Source organism: Pelophylax lessonae (genome assembly GCF_965119305.1).
Source record: "Pelophylax lessonae genome assembly, chromosome: 4".
In the NCBI taxonomy this organism is placed as follows: domain Eukaryota; kingdom Metazoa; phylum Chordata; class Amphibia; order Anura; family Ranidae; genus Pelophylax; species Pelophylax lessonae.
Window position 1 is genome coordinate 651247214 of NC_138771.1, and position 16901 is coordinate 651264114.

Below are 16901 nucleotides of genomic sequence, written 5' to 3' on the forward strand. Positions count from 1 at the left end.
AATGCAGTGCTGAATCGCAAAATAGGGCCTGGTCATTAAGGGGGAAATCCTTGCGGTCCAGAAGTGGATAAGGAGCGGTGTTACAATAACTCATTACTGGGAATCTCCTCCGTTCCTCTCTGGTTGTTGCTCATTGTGTTTAAGGGTAGATTTTGTACTGGTGGGTGATAATCTTTCTTCCAGCGCAGCAAGCTGTAGAAGAATCTCTTATACTCAGAGAATGAAAAATAATAGATTAGAGGATCCAGACAACAGTTGATGCTGCTGAGACTGACACAGAGGATGTAAGGAACAAACAGAGAGCCGTCATTATGCTCATACAACCGCACATAATGAATTAAATAGATGACATTGGTGGGGCCAAAACAAAGGACAAACACACAGAGCACAATCACGGTTAGTCGGATAGCTCGTGATCTCTTATGGGTGCGATCAAATTGTGATCTGCTGAGACGGCGGATGATTGCAATGTAACAGAAAGTTGTAATGAGTAACGGTAAGAAAAAGAAAAGTGAGATAAGAGTGGGGAAATAGTAATAATAGAAATCCGGTTTAAACCTACCATAGTACTGAATATCATGACAATATGTGATATCCCGGGTAAAAAATCTCCAGGTTTGTTCTGTTATGAGAAGAGGCACAGTGCTGGCCAATGAGATGACCCAGATGACACCACACACCAGCCAGGCTCGGGTCACTGTGCGCCAGGGAAGAGACCGCACCGGGTAGACAATGGCCAGGAAACGGTCCACGCTGATACTTGTCATGAGTAGAATGGAGCAGTACATGTTACAGTAAAATGATGCCGTGACAAAGCGACACATTCCATCTCCAATCAGCCAGTTGGATTCTGAGAATCGGTAGACAATATAAAAAGGCAGGATGATAATGAAGAGGATATCTGCAGTGGCGAGGTTCAGCATGTAGACCACTGCCGGCTTCCTGACCTTCATCTTCACCAGGAATATGATGATCGCCATGATATTGAGAGGAAGAGCCACAAGGAACACAACAGTGTATAATGATGGGACAAGCCTGGTCACACTCCAATCTCTGATTGACCTCTGCAATAATTTATAATACTCATCTGGAAAGTAAACAGGTAATATCAGCATTAATAAATGAACCAGAAACAGTTTTTTTTCTTGTATACAAACTTTTACTGAAAGGAAACAGAAGATGGTGGTACAAAGAGAATTTCACACTAATAAATGGGACCCATGGATTACACACTCAGTTTTTTTTTTTCTTTAGTGCGGTATTAAACCCAAAACCAAAAATGTTATATTTTGCACCTTACTACTCTTTGGATATGGTGACAGCATTTGTTTTCTTTTTCAGTTTTTTTCCTCTCTGTTGTCACCTGGTGATCTGCTCAGTAACACACTTCCTGTATTTGAATGCCTCCACTCTGGATGAAGGAGCACAGGGGGCACCTTTGCACAGCAGCATTGTCAGTCTAGGGGAGGGGAGTGTTAAATGTACTAGCAGATTTACCTACAGTAACAAATTGAAGCCAAACTGCAGCTAACACTTTTTAAGCAGTTACAGGAACAGTTTTGTTTTTTTCCTTTTAGGATAAAGGTTTTACACAAATGAATACAATCTGATAAATGTAAGCACCCCTGTCAGTGGTAAATGGTTTGTCCCAGCCCTCTGGCCTGTTCACCAGGTTAAAATAAAAGCAATAATTCCTAAAAAGAAAACAAATGCAGCATTAAAATCTAAGAATTGGTAAACTGTAATACAATAAAAGATTGTTTTGGGGTTAAATACCACTTTAAATCAGAACTCCAGTTAAAAATAAATAAATAAAATGAATGAAGTTCATATACAGTAAAGACAAAAAAAAAGGAAAAATAATCACTCTGATCCCAGAGCCCCCTTCCCTATGACAGCAGGCTGGGTCTCTTCTCCCTGGACTCCCCTGGACTGTCACATTTTAAAATTGGCCTGACTGCCCAGGGCTCCGCCCATACAGCCACATCATTAATTCACAGGAATATATGAATGAGGAAACTAGTCCATCTAGAAAAAAAAAAACAAAAAAAACAGTCCATCTGCTGCAGTGATCGGCACACTCGTAGTCCAGTCACACTTTCTCCAGCTTGCAAGTAGAAAGTAAAGTATGCAGAAGCCTAAAGTTGCACCCATGATCTGCTGATTGCCTGTGCAATACTTGGGAGGCTTTTTTTTAAAGGTGATCTTATCCTTTACCACTTCAATACCGGGCACTTTCACCCCCTTCTTGCCCAGGCCAATTTTCACCTTTTAGCGCTGTTGCATTTTGAATGACAATTGCACGGTCATGCACACCTGTCATTTTCCCCCACACATATAGAGCTTTATTTTGGTGGTATTTGATCACCACAAGGTTTTTTCTTTTTTGCTAAACAAATAAAAAAAAAGACCGAAAAGTTAAAAAAAAAAAGTTTTTTGTCTATGTTATACAATTTTGTAAATAAATACGTTTTTTCCTGCACCGATGAGCACTGATGAGACTGCACTGACAGGCACTGATGAGGAGGCACTGATGGGGTGGCACTGATAGGGTGGCACTGATGGGTGGCACTGATAGGCGGCACTGATATGTGGCCCTGATAGGTAGCACTGATATGCAGCATTGGTGGGCACAGATAGGCGGCACTGCTGGGCACTGATAGGCGGCATTGATGGGCACTGATAGGTGGCACTGATGGGCACTGATAGGTGACACTGGTGGGCACTGATGGGCACTGATGGGCAGCACTGATCGGCACTGACGGGCGGCACTGATGGGCACTAATGGGCACTGATAGGCAGCACTGGTGGGCAATAATGGGCACTGGTGGGCGGCACTGATCGATGGCAATGATGGGCAATGGTGGGCAGCACTGATGGGGAGGGCACTGGCGGGCAGTACTGATGGGGAGGGCAATGGGGGGCTCCCTGAGCCCTGATTGCCTTCCCTGGTGGCCATAGAGGGCATCCCTGGGGTCATGGGTGGGCATACCTGGGGTCATGGGTGGGCATCCCTGGTGGTTCTAGTGGCACCCCACGAGGGTCTGCACTGGTAATCAATGATCTGATTACCAGTGCCAACCCCCCCTGTCAGGGGAGCCGCCGATCGGCGCTCCTTTACTCGTGCCTGTCAGGCAAGTACTGAGGAAAGCAGATCAACGGCTCTTCCTGTTTACTATGTGACCAGCCGTGATTGGACACGGCTGGTCACATGGTAAAGGGCCTATGTCAGTGATGCAGGGAGTCAGGGGGGCACACAGAGCGTATTATCCTGCTGCCGTCATATGACGTCCGGTCAGGATAATACAACCACATTCCCGCCGTCATTCTGCTATAGGGCGGGTGGGATGTGGTTAAAGGAGTTGTAAAGGCAGAAGGTTTTTTTATCTTAATGCATTCTTTGTATTAACCATTTGCCAATTGCCCCACGCAGATTTACTGCAGCAGGGCGGCTCGGATGCGCATAAGCATGTAGATCTACGTGATACGCATTCACGGGTCTAGGGCGCGCTTCCGCGCACCCTGCGATTCCACTATGATCGGATTTGGCATAGAACTGATCAGTCACCAGATCCAGGCCAATGATTTTTGGCGTGGATCTGGTGATCGGTTCTGGCCAATGGCATCATGTCCTCTGCCTGTGTACTGTAAACACAGGCAGGGGAAGTGATGCAATCTTCTCTCCTGGAGCCCTTTTCGGTTCCAGGAGAAGAAGAAAGAGCATCAAACAGTGAGTACACAATCACTACTCTGACACCAGTACGCATACAAACCTCCCAACCATCCCTGATTGGCCGGGATCGCGGGACAGGGATCAATTTGCGGGATGGTCCCGGCCAATCAGGGATGGTTGGGAGGTTTGTATGCATACTGGTGTCAGATTAGTGATCAGGACTGAGCTGTGGCATGTGCGGCATATCTTGGTTCCTGCACGCCACGGGCAACACTTTGTATGGCAGCCGGATGTCTCCAGGGCTATCTCTGCAGTCGCTGTGTGTGTTCTGCCGGAAGATCGGAGAAAGTACATTGCAGGTGACCCTTACACTGCTGGCACATATTCACTGGAAGGAATCATTCATGTTCTTTTCAACTTCAAGAAAATTGGGCTTTAACAGCATTTTACGTTTTAGGAGACAAACACTTATCTGTAATATGTCATGTACTCTGTCTCCAGTGTCTCACAGTCTCTTGTGTACTACTGTATCATGTCCACAGTCTCCAACAACCCCTGTATCATGTTCACAGCCTTTGACAGTCTCTTGTACACAACACATATACACAACATATGCTACGCAATGGAGGTTTATTCTTTGTTCTAGTGACCAAGAAGTGTCGAGTCAAAGGCTTAAGAGTGCGGTAAGCAGCGGTGCTTTTTGGTGGACCATCCGCCGGCGCCATATATTGTTTTTAGCACGGATCACAACACGTGGCACTTGGTGTTATTAGCACTTGGCACTTTATGCAGATGTATGATATATGACACTTTTAATGTGGTACACTGAGCACAGCCCAGGTTAAACCTATTGATGTTTTTAACGGCACGTAGCACTTTCTATGTATTGATTGCACTACATGCACTTTTATAGCACATAAAGCACATATTTGCACAATACTTTTTTAAAAAGTGGTAGCGCCGGGTCCAACATTTCTTGCAATTTTCCCCTATCTCTGCAGTCGCTGTGTGTGTTCTGCCAGAAGATCGGAGAAAGTACATTGCAGGTGACCCTTACACTGCTGGCACATATTCACTGGAAGGAATCATTCATCTTCTTTTCAACTTCAAGAAAATTGGGCTTTAACAGCATTTTACGTTTTAGGAGACAAACACTTATCTGTAATATGTCATGTACTCTGTCTCCAGTGTCTCACAGTCTCTTGTGTACTACTGTATCATGTCCACAGTCTCCAACAACCCCTGTATCATGTTCACAGCCTTTGACAGTCTCTTGTACCATGTCTCTAACCATCTCTTGTATGATATCTGCAGTCTCTAACCATCTCTTGTATCATGTCCGCAGTCTCTTGTATCATATCTGCAATCTCTGACCATCTCCTGTAGCATGTCCGCAGTCTCTGACCGTCTTCTGTATCATGTCAGCAGTCTCTGACCATCTCCTGTATCATGTCCGCAGTCTCTGACAGTCTCATATATCATGCCTGCAGTCTCTGACAGTCTCTGGTATCATGCCCGCAGTCTCTGACAGCCTCTTGTATCATGTCCTCAATCTCTGACCATCTCCTGTATCATGTCTGCAGTCTCCTGTATCATGTCTGCAGTCTCTGACTATCTCCTGTATCATGTCCGCAGTCTCTGACCATCTCCTGTATCATGTCTGCAGTCTCTGATTTCATCTCCTGTTTCATGTCTGCAGTCTCTGACCATCTCTTGTATCATGTCCGCAGTCTCTGACCATCTCCTGTATCATGTCCGCAGTCTCTGATCGTCTCTTGTACCTTGTCCGCAGTCTCTGACCATCTCTTGTATCATGCCCACAGTCTCTGACCATCTCCTGTATCATGTCTGCAGTCTCTGACCATCTCTTGTATCATGTCCGCAGTCTCTGACCATCTCCTGTATCATGTCCACAGTCTCTGATCGTCTGTTTTACCTTGTCCGCAGTCTCTGACCGTCTCTTGTATCATGCCCGCAGTCTCTGACAGTCTTTTGTATCATGTCTGCAGTCTCTGACGGTCTCTTGTATCATGTCAGCAGTCTCTGACCATCTCCTGTATCATGTCCGCAGTCTCTGACAGTCTCATATATCATGCCTGCAGTCTCTGACAGTCTCTGGTATCATGTCCTCAATCTCTGACAGCCTCTTGTATCATGTCCTCAATCTCTGACCATCTCCTGTATCATGTCTGCAGTCTCCTGTATCATGTCTGCAGTCTCTGACTATCTCCTGTATCATGTCCGCAGTCTCTGACCATCTCCTGTATCATGTCTGCAGTCTCTGATTTCATCTCCTGTTTCATGTCTGCAGTCTCTGACCATCTCTTGTATCATGTCCGCAGTCTCTGACCATCTCCTGTATCATGTCCGCAGTCTCTGATCGTCTCTTGTACCTTGTCCGCAGTCTCTGACCATCTCTTGTATCATGCCCACAGTCTCTGACCATCTCCTGTATCATGTCTGCAGTCTCTGACCATCTCTTGTATCATGTCCGCAGTCTCTGACCATCTCCTGTATCATGTCCGCAGTCTCTGATCGTCTGTTTTACCTTGTCCGCAGTCTCTGACCGTCTCTTGTATCATGCCCGCAGTCTCTGACAGTCTTTTGTATCATGTCTGCAGTCTCTGACGGTCTCTTGTATCATGTCTGCTGTCTCTGACAGTCTCTTGTATCATGTCTGCACTATCTGACCATCTCCTGTATCATGTCTGCAGCCTCTGACCAACTCTTGTATCGTGTCCGCAGTCTCTGACCATCTCCTGTATCATGTCCGCAGTCTGTGACCATATCCTGTATCATGCCTGCAGTCTCTGACCATCTCCTGCATCATGTCCGCAGTCTCTGACCATCTCCTGTATCATGTCCGCAGTCTCTGACCATATCCTGTATCATGTGTGCAGTCTCTGACCATCTCTTGTATCATGTCCGCAGTCTCTGACCATCTCCTGTATCTTGTCCGCAGTCTCTGACCATCTCCTGTATCATGTCTGCAGTCTCCTGTATCATGTCTGCAGTCTCTGACTATCTCCTGTATCATGTCCGCAGTCTCTGACCATCTCCTGTATCATGTCTGCAGTCTCTGATTTCATCTCCTGTTTCATGTCTGCAGTCTCTGACCATCTCTTGTATCATGTCCGCAGTCTCTGACCATCTCCTGTATCATGTCCGCAGTCTCTGATCGTCTCTTGTACCTTGTCCGCAGTCTCTGACCATCTCTTGTATCATGCCCACAGTCTCTGACCATCTCCTGTATCATGTCTGCAGTCTCTGACCATCTCTTGTATCATGTCCGCAGTCTCTGACCATCTCCTGTATCATGTCCGCAGTCTCTGATCGTCTGTTTTACCTTGTCCGCAGTCTCTGACCGTCTCTTGTATCATGCCCGCAGTCTCTGACAGTCTTTTGTATCATGTCTGCAGTCTCTGACGGTCTCTTGTATCATGTCTGCTGTCTCTGACAGTCTCTTGTATCATGTCTGCACTATCTGACCATCTCCTGTATCATGTCTGCAGCCTCTGACCAACTCTTGTATCGTGTCCGCAGTCTCTGACCATCTCCTGTATCATGTCCGCAGTCTGTGACCATATCCTGTATCATGCCTGCAGTCTCTGACCATCTCCTGCATCATGTCCGCAGTCTCTGACCATCTCCTGTATCATGTCCGCAGTCTCTGACCATATCCTGTATCTTGTCCGCAGTCTCTGACCATCTCTTGTACCTTGTCCGCAGTCTCTGACTGTCTTTTTTACCATGTCCGCAGTCTCTGACCATCTCCTGTACCATATCCACAATCTCTGACCGTCTCTCGTACCATGTCCACAGTCTCTGACCATCTCTTGTACCATGTCCACAGTCCCTGACCATCTCTTGTGCCATGTTCACAGTCTCATGGACTAGGCAACAACTACATATAGTAAAATCAGGTTTCCTCCAGATCTCTGATTTGTGCTACAAAGACTCTTCTGGAAGATTTCCTGGTAAATTTATAGTGCACTATAGTCCATGAGAGTGGTTAGGCATAGGCGCCTGGTGAGTCAGAATTTCAGATACTTCTCCCGCCACTGTGTGGTGGTGGCAAGCAAGGGTGGTCCCCATAAGTCGCACCTGTGACCCTTCATGTTTGCACTTTCATTGCTCTATGCACTTTATACCTATGGACTTTATGGACTCCTATTGATGTGATTTCATGCTTTTATGTATTTATGATTTTATGCTTATATTTATCACATCTGATTCATATATTTTGCTATATATTATCATCCTATTTATTTGGTAAGAGGTTATCACCATCCCTGCGCTACTGAAATTCAAATGAAAAAGCCAGTTCCTTCTTTTTCTTGATGAATTTTATTTTTTATTATAGGAAAAATTAAATGAATTTTTTATCTGCAAGGTATTGTGCCACCCTATATGAGTGGTGGGCAGGGGGCACAGTACAGTCTGTGGACCTGACACTCACTGGCAGGCAACTGCAATTATATTACAGAGAAAAAATTAAATAACTTTTTTATCTGCAAGGTGCTGTGCCACCCTATATGAATGGTGGGCAGTGGGCACAGTACGGTCTGTGGACCTGACACTCACTGGCAGGCAACTGCAATTATATTGCAGAGGAAAAAAGAAATTATTTTTTTATCTGCAAGGTGCTGTGCCACCCGATATGAGTGGTGTGCACACAGTACAGTCTGTGGGTCTGTGGCCTCTCACACACGGGCAGGCAACTGCAATATATATATATGTATATAAAAAAATAAAAATAAAAGCAGACTGATGTACCAGCCCTAAAAAGGGCTTTTTGGGGTGCTGTCAGGAAGCTGTCCTTACAGCAGGAGTGGACACAGAACACTGGCCTAGCTAACAATTTCCCTATTAATTCAGCAGCAGCAGAAGCACTCTCCCTGCTCTAACTAACACTTCAGCTTCAGAATGAATCTAAGATGGATGCTGTCCTTGTTTTTTTATAGGAGGTGGGAGGGTGTGTGATGGAGGGTATGCTGACTGTGAGGTACAGGGTCAAAGTTTGCTCAATGATGATGTATAGGGGGTGGACCGAACATCGCATATGTTCGCCCGCCAAGGCGAATACGAACAAGCGATGTTCGCCAGCGAATAGTTCGGGACATCTCTAATCCACAGTATAATATACTTTGTAGAAAGCATATTATAGTGGATTAGTACTATTATTGTGCACTGTGCAGCATTGTGGCAGGTGTGGTGGTGAGACTGAGCGTTTCTGCAGCAACACTACACACAGTGACAAAAGCACTTATAATGTATTATAACTGGTGTGATAGACCAATTGCCCCCCCCCCCCCAATGCCACATATTGAAGTGGGGTGTTATCTGAGTAAACTTTTTTAAGTGTATTTGTGTCATGCAACAATATTGCCTAGTTTGCTGAGTGAAGTCTGTTACACACAGCGCCAAACTCACTGGCCAATTTTTTGAACTGATGTGCTACACCAATGCCACATATTGAAGTGGGGTGTTATTTAACAGTATAATTTTCTCAGAGTGTGATTTAGTCCTGCAAAAATTTGGCCTCTCGATGTGTAAACAGTGCTACACACAGTGACAACAGTTACTGGCCAATTATTTGTAGAACTGGTGTAATAAACCTGTGCCCCCCCCCCCCCCCCAAATGCCACATATTGAATTGAGGTGTTATTTAACAGTATACTTTTCTAAGATTGTATTTTTAGTCCTGCAAACATTTGGGCTCTTTTGCTGTGTTAACTCTGCTACACACAGTGACAACAGTTACTAGTCAATTATTTGTAGAACTGGCGGACTGACGGTCCAGCAGATAGGGAGGAGAGGCAGGCAGAACTTGCATTGCAGAAGAGGTAGAAAGCAGACTGCAAATGTATCAGGAGCGAGCCATCAACCATGTACAGTCACATCTAGCGCTCCCAGGACGCTGGCACATGGCTCCGCAGTGTGGGCTTTTAATAATGTGTCCGTTGCTGACACCAGTGTTGCCATCTGCAGCCTTTGCAGTCAACGCATAAGTCGCGGTAAGCCCAACACTCACCTAGGGACAACCACCTTAAGAAGGCACCTGAAATCCCATTACCAAGCCCAATGGGAGCAAAACTGTCAGAACCCACAATGCCACACTCCATGCTCTCGCCGTCCAGCCTCTTCTCCTTCTCCTCCCCCTTCTCCTGTCTCCTCACAGTTGTCCAACACTCCACCTTCCATGATGCCGTTGTCACGTTTTTCTGGAAAAAGGCAGGCTTCTGTGGCTCAAATGTTGGAGCATAAAAAAAGGTGTCAGTTCAACCCATGTGAGCTCATGTTTGCATCCTAAAAAGCCCCCAAACCAACTTGTGTATACTGTGAACGCCTACTGTACCTCTAGCAATCATATGCTACGTTCTTTGCTGTCAGTTCAACCCATGTGAGCTCATGTTTGCAGTCTAAACAAACCACCACCAACTTGTGTATACTGTGAACGCCTACTGTACCTCTAGCAATCATATACTATGTTCTTTGCTGTCAGTTCAACCCATGTGAGCTCATGTTTGCGGCCTAAACAGACCGCCACCAACTTGTGTATACTGTGAAAGCCTACTGTACCTCTAGCAATCATATACTACGTTCTTTGCTGTCAGTTCAACCCATGTGAGCTCATTTTTGCGGCCTATACAGCCCGCCACCAACTTGTGTATACTGTGAACGCCTACTGTACCTCTAGCAATCATATACTATGTAATTTGTTTTCAGTTCAACCCATGTGAGCTCATGTTTGCAGCCTAAACAAACCACCACCAACTTGTGTATACTGTGAACGCCTACTGTACCTCTAGCAATCATATACTATGTTCTTTGCTGTCAGTTCAACCCATGTGAGCTCATGTTTGCGGCCTAAACAGACCGCCACCAACTTGTGTATACAGTGAATACCTACTGTACCTCTAGCAATCATAAACTACGTTCTTTGCTGTCAGTTCAACCCATGTGAGCTCATTTTTGTGGCCTATACAGCCCGCCACCAACTTGTGTATACTGTGAATGCCTACTGTACCTCTAGCAATTATATACACTACGTTCTTTGCTGTCAGTTCAACCCATGTGAGCTCATTTTTGCGGCCTATACAGCCCGCCACCAACTTGTGTATACTGTGAACGCCTACTGTACCTCTAGCAATCATATACTATGTAATTTGTTTTCAGTTCAACCCATGTGAGCTCATGTTTGCAGCCTAAACAAACCACCACCAACTTGTGTATACTGTGAACGCCTACTGTACCTCTAGCAATCATATACTATGTAATTTGTTTTCAGTTCAACCCATGTGAGCTCATGTTTGCGCCCTAAACAGACCGCCACTAACTTGTGTATACTGTGAACGTCTACTGTACCTCTAGCAATAATATACTACGTTATCTGTTGTCAGTTCAACTCATGTGAGCTAATTTTTGCGGCCTATACAGCCCACCACCAACTTGTGTATACTGTGAACGCCTACTGTACCTCTAGCAATCATATACTACTTTCTTTGCTGTCAGTTCAACCCATGTGGCTCATTTTTGCGGCCTATACAGCCGCCACCAGCTTGTGTATACTGTGAATGCCTACTGTACCTCTAGCAATCATATACCACATTCTTTGCTGTCAGTTCAACCCATGTGAGCTCATGTTTGCAGCCTAAACAGACCGCCACCAACTTGTGTATACTGTGAACACCTACTGTACCTCTAGCCATCATATACTACGTTCTTTGCTGTCAGTTCAAACCATGTGAACTAATATCAATCTGAGTATACTTTCATAAGTGTATTTGTGTCCTGCAACAATAGTGCCTCCTCTGCTGAGTTAAGTCTGGTACACACAGTGCCAAACTCACTGGCCAATTTTTTGAACAACTGGTGTGATAAACCAGTGGCCCCCCAATACCACATATTGAAGTGGGGTGTTATCAATCTGAGTATACTTTCATAAGTGTATTTGTGTCCTTCAACAATATTGCCTCCTTTGCTGAGTTAAGTCTGGTACACACAGTAATGAAAGAAAAAATCCCGCGCAAATGGATCTGCTTATTGGATTGGCTGCAGCCTACCCCAAAAATATAGTACAAAACTATATCAAAAATGATAGAAGTGTGATAGGGTAATTGGCGCTGCCAATAATTAAAAAATGTGTATAAATATATATATACAGGGGAATGGTATATGTAACAAATGCAAAGACGATGTATAAAAATGTGATAACGATGGTGTAAATAAAGGTCCTTATATCTACCCAATGGTTTCAATGTAATGTCACAGTATGTATTCTAATCAACAAAGGATATATTTATATCATTAATAAATAATTAATCATAAACCAGTAAGATTAAACAACATAAATAAATAAATTGTGTGCAGTGCCAGCAAGCAATAAATATATTTCAACCGGTGGAAAATAAGTGAATCTAAAAGTAAATAAATAATTGTCGTGACTGGTGTAATAAATAGTTTAAACACTAGGTGGCAGTATTGATAAAAAATGTAAAGTGTGGATATCCAAGTAAAAAACAGTTGTAAAGTGATAAAATGTGCCAAGTGGTATGTTAATATCAGAAGAAAACAGTCAATATTAAAAAAGTGAGATAATGGATATCCAAGTGAAAAATCAATATATAAATAAATACTGAAAATTAAATATCGTGCCAAGTGAAAGTAAAATAGTTTGGAATCTATGAAAACACTTATAGAAATTCCAAGAATAAATATACACAGATAATTAAATAGTCCATAATAAAAGTGAAAGAAGTCCACAAATATTGATCAGTATAATGATCTTCCAAAATGGTGCAATGATAATATGCTATAAAGTGCCAAAGAAGGTTTTCATGGATGGAGGGGGTGCTTCCCAGTGATGGATCAGGTTGTGGGTGTCGGGTGAGGGAATTTCCGTGCTCCCCTTCCTATATAGCCCGCACTCACCAGAGAGCGGCACCCCTACAGGGGTAACCCGCGTTGGATTAATGGGGTGTTCCCCGAAAAACTGCGGTGAGCCTCTCCACTCCTTCTGGGATCAAATGCACTTCCTCCTTTCCAGATATGAAAGGCTTCATCCGATGTCGTAATTGCCTAGCCTGTCTCCAGGACTTCATACGAACTCTTCCAAGTGATCTTCTCCAACAATAAAATCCAGGAACTTGCAGAGCCGGAGCCTAGCCCCGCCCATCAACACACACTTCCTCTTTGGTTGGTCGGACGGCTCTTCCTGGAGACAGGCTAGGCAATTACGACATCGGATGAAGCCTTTCATATCTGGAAAGGAGGAAGTGCATTTGATCCCAGAAGGAGTGGAGAGGCTCACCGCAGTTTTTCGGGGAACACCCCATTAATCCAACGCGGGTTACCCCTGTAGGGGTGCCGCTCTCTGGTGAGTGTGGGCTATATAGGAAGGGGAGCACGGAAATTCCCTCACCCGACACCCACAACCTGATCCATCACTGGGAAGCACCCCCTCCATCCATGAAAACCTTCTTTGGCACTTTATAGCATATTATCATTGCACCATTTTGGAAGATCATTATACTGATCAATATTTGTGGACTTCTTTCACTTTTATTATGGACTATTTAATTATCTGTGTATATTTATTCTTGGAATTTCTATAAGTGTTTTCATAGATTCCAAACTATTTTACTTTCACTTGGCATGATATTTAATTTTCAGTATTTATTTATATATTGATTTTTCACTTGGATATCCATTATCTCACTTTTTTAATATTGACTGTTTTCTTCTGATATTAACATACCACTTGGCACATTTTATTACTTTACAACTGTTTTTTACTTGGATATCCACACTTTACATTTTTTATCAATACTGCCACCTAGTGTTTAAACTATTTATTACACCAGTCACGACAATTATTTATTTACTTTTAGATTCACTTATTTTCCACCGGTTGAAATATATTTATTGCTTGCTGGCACTGCACACAATTTATTTATTTATGTTGTTTAATCTTACTGGTTTATGATTAATTATTTATTAATGATATAAATATATCCTTTGTTGATTAGAATACATACTGTGACATTACATTGAAACCATTGGGTAGATATAAGGACCTTTATTTACACCATCGTTATCACATTTTTATACATCGTCTTTGCATTTGTTACATATACCATTCCCCTGTATATATATATTTATACACATTTTTTAATTATTGGCAGCGCCAATTACCCTATCACACTTCTATCTGGTACACACAGTGCCAAACTCACTGGCCAATTTTTTGAACAACTGGTGTGATAAACCAGTGGCCCCCCAATACCACATATTGAAGTGAGGTGTTATCAATCTGAGTATACTTTCATAAGTGTATTTGTGTCCTTCAACAATATTGGCTCTTTTGCTGTGTTAACTCGGATACAAACAGTGCCAAACTCACTGGCCAATTTTTTGAACAACTGGTGTGATAGACCAGTGCCCCCCCAATAGCACATATTTAAGCGGGGAGTTATTTAACAGTATAATTTTTTAAGATTGTATTTTAGTCCTGCAAAAAAATTGGCCTCTTTTGCTGTGTTAACTGTGCTACACACATTGACAACAGATACTGGCCAATTATTTGTAGAACTGGTGTGATAAACCGGTGGACCCCCCAATACCACAGATTGAAGAGGGGTGTTATCTACACAGACACATGGTCTAGCAAACATGGGCAGGGAAGGTATATTACTTTTACTGCCCACTGGGTGAACCTTCTGACGGCCGTTAAGCATGCAACCCGTGGCACCCGTGTAGATTTAGTTGTACCGCCACGGATTGCAAGCAGGCCTGCCTCTTTTTCTCCTCCTCCTCCATCCTCCCTCTCCTCCTCGGCTGACTTCTCCTCTTCCGCTTCGTCTCTTCTCCTGCGCCGCCCAAGATCCCCAGAACCTATTTCACATGCCAGGTGAGACGTTGCCATGCTGTGCTGTGTCTGTTGTGCCTGGATGCAAGAGCCACACTGGTCCTGCACTCCTTTCAGCTTTGCGTTCACAGGCAGATCAGTGGCTGACACAGCTGAATTTGTCAGTTGGTGAAGTGGTGTGCGACAACGGTGCCAATCTGTTAAGCGCGCTGAAACAGGGCAAAATAACACATGTGCCATGCATGGCACACGTCCTGAACTTGGTGGTGCAGCTATTCGTTGGCAAATACCCTGGGGTCCAGGACGTCTTGCGGCAGGCCAGGAAAATCTCGGGCCATTTCCGAAGATCTTACACAGCCATGGCTCGCCTTGCTGAGATTCAGCACACAACACAACCTGCCCCTCAGGCGTCTTATTTGTGACTGCCCGACACAATGGAACTCAACTTTGCATATGCTCGATAGGCTGCTCCAGCAGAAACGTGCAGTTAATGACTACCTGTTTGAACTCGGCGGCAGGACAGGTTCTGGGGAGCTTGGGTTGAGTTTTCCCCTCGCCAGTGGCTGCTCATGCGGGATGCATGCAGACTTCTGCGGCCATTCGATGAGATCACCAAACTGATCAGTCACGGCCAGGGCGCCATAAGTGACATCATACCTTACGCCTTCTTTCTGGAGCGTGCATTTCGTTTTGTCATTGGTCAAGCCGCCGAGGAGCAGGAATATGAGGAAGTCGCAATGTTGGATGAATTCCCAGGGGGTTCTACTCTATCTGAGGAGCAGGAGTCTGAAGAGGAGTCAGAGGAGGAGGATGGTGCTGGGGGGGATGAGGAGGAGCAAGAAGAGCATGCTTTAAACATTTCTGGGATCCCTGGTGTTATCCGTGGATGGTGGGAGGAGAACGAGGACGACATTATCCTGGATGATGAGCTGGAAGCAGGCCACTATACCGCTTCCAGTTTAGTGGGAATGGGGGCCTACATGCTGCAATGTTTTAAGGGGGACCCCCGTATAAAACGCATAAAGGCCAAGGACCAGTACTGGGTGGCAACGTACTTAGACCCATGGTACAAACACAAAATGGCGGAAATGTTACCTCAATCACAGAGGGCGGTCAGAATGCAGCACTTCCAGGCCTTGCTGCAGGAAATGCTGCATTCTGCTTTTCCGTGCGCTGGCAGAGGAATTTCCAGTCACAGAGAGACAGTTGCGGGTAGCAATCCAACAGCGCCTGCAAGAAGAGGGCGGTTGGAAGATGGCTTGGTCACTTCAGATATGAGATCCTTCTTTTAGCCGAACGATCGACAGCTGTACTCCGGATCCAGCATGAGGGAACGCCTAGACCGACAGGTGTCCGACTACATCGGGTTAACGGCCGATGTGGACGCTCTGAGGAGTGATGAACCCCTGGACTACTGGGTGGGCAGGCTTGACCTCTGGCCATAGCTTGCACAATTTGCAATGGAAATGTTGCCTTGCCCCCCGTCCAGTGTCCAGTCCGAAAGGACGTTCAGTGCAGCAGGGGGGATCATGACCAATAAGCGCACTCTCCTAGCTCATGACAGTGTAGACTACCTCACATTTATAAAAATGAATGAGGCATGGATCTCTGAGGAATTCAACACATGTGACCAGTAGACCAGGTTTCATCTAAATTTCTCCACCCACAACAAATCCTGGTCCTTGGCTTCGCTACATACAGCGGCATAAAAGACATTTCATGTCCATTGAATGGCAAATTTTAGGGGACTTTCAGGGCCGACAATTATTTTTTCTGTGAATGCCTAATGTACCTCCAGCCACCAAATACTAAGTTCTTTGCTGTCAGTTCAAACCATGTGAGCTAATTTTTGGAGCCTATACAGGCCGACACTTACGGTTCTGTGTACTGTGAACGCCTACCGTACCTCTAGCCATCAAAAACTATGTTTTTTTGCTTTCAGTTCAAACCATGTGAGGTGATTTTTGGGACCTATACAGGCCGACACTTACATCTGTTACCTGTGAATGCCTAATGTACCTTCAGCCATGGAATACAACGTTCTTAGCTGTCAGGTAAACGCATAAAAGGCATTTCATGTCCATTGAATGCCACATTTTTGGGGACTTTCATGGCCGACAATAATTTTTTCTGTCAATGCCTAATGTTCCTCCAGCTGCAGAATACAACGTTCTTAGCTGTCAGGTAAACCCATGTGGGCTAATTTTTAGGGCCTATACTGGCCGACACTTACTTCTGTATCCTGTGAATGCCTAATGTACCTCCAGCCACAGAATACAATGTTCTTGGGGGCGTGGCCTGCGGTGCTGCAAGATGGACGCTTAGACCAGCAGCTCCGCTCGGCCATCCGGGACTTCA

The 16901-nt window shown here is 44.7% G+C and overlaps 1 pseudogene across 1 annotated transcript in view; it reads right to left on the reverse strand.

The window, feature by feature from the left end:
- Positions 1-93: 93 nt before the first annotated feature.
- The window catches only part of LOC309553037 (proteinase-activated receptor 1-like), a 181215-nt pseudogene continuing 164407 nt past the window's right edge, over positions 94-16901 (reverse strand). The window contains exon 4 of the transcript in view: positions 94-1087. The product of the transcript in view is annotated as a proteinase-activated receptor 1-like (transcript). The remainder of the gene's footprint in view (positions 1088-16901) is intronic.